The sequence below is a fragment of the Schistosoma mansoni genome, chromosome 7 (genome assembly GCF_000237925.1).
Source record: "Schistosoma mansoni strain Puerto Rico chromosome 7, complete genome".
Classification (NCBI taxonomy): Eukaryota; Metazoa; Platyhelminthes; class Trematoda; order Strigeidida; family Schistosomatidae; genus Schistosoma; species Schistosoma mansoni.
This window is the reverse complement of record NC_031501.1, coordinates 5,676,426-5,677,335: the sequence shown is the minus strand read 5'-3', so window position 1 is coordinate 5,677,335 and position 910 is coordinate 5,676,426. Positions and strand designations below refer to the sequence as shown.

General features: G+C 33.4%; 1 non-coding gene across 1 annotated transcript; it reads right to left on the bottom strand.

The window, feature by feature from the left end:
* Positions 1-633: 633 nt before the first annotated feature.
* Smp_tRNA_00356_Pseudo_TTG.1.1 lies at positions 634-706 on the bottom strand. Its single transcript has one exon. It is a non-coding gene (tRNA).
* Between the last annotated feature and the right edge of the window lie 204 nt (positions 707-910).

Here is a 910-nt window from a genome sequence, read left to right as displayed (position 1 = left end):
ATCTTCCGTTCTGCTTTTGATTAGCATTTTAAGACACAAGCCGATTTCGTTTTTTTTTCAATTTTGGGGATTTGTAAAGATTGTAGTGCTTCCAGGTTTTCAATGGTGGTCTAACTTAGATTGACTTGTGAATTCCACTGTTTTTTTTTCTTTTTAACATATACAATAATAGGCTCATTGCAGTAGCCTTTATTGACTGGATTTTAATAACAACACCATATACCCATCAATAACTTCAAATGGAGCAATAACTTACATCCACGTTGTAAGCAGAATTAATATCTGAATACGATTGAATAAAAGTCTAGTAATAAATCGTTTCTGATTTTATTTGTTTTTTTTTTATATTTTTCCTGAAAAAAGTTTCCTGAACAAGATGATCAGAAGAAACGATTAATTAATTTAAGTTCAAATTCGCTTGGTGTTGTTCACTTGTATCTTCCCATTGTTATTTAGGTCTGCAATTGATCAGTCTCTTGTTGGCATATGTGCATACTGTGTGGACTGCCTCGATATTGCCTGAAGTCACAAGCTTTATGAACAAAGATGGGTAATGGCTAGCGGTGGAATCCAGTACGCGCGTTTCGTTCTATTTAGGACTCGTCAGATGGATTTACTTGCATCAGAGTTGATGTTCACTCTTGGACTCGAACCCAGTACCTTTCGCTTCAAACGCCATCGCGTTATCCACTTAGCTACTGAGTACTGATTTAAGTTCAGTTTGTGAGATCTTTACAAATACGAATCTTTTTGTTCACATTTCAGTCAATGGTTTAAAATTTAGTTGTTTTAATATAAATGAATAAATACTCAGTAAGCATTTTTCATTGTCACAAAATTTCATTTACCCCTATAGTTTACAAATGTTAAAAGTAGAAACTATCAATCTATCCATCTATCTCTCTTCATT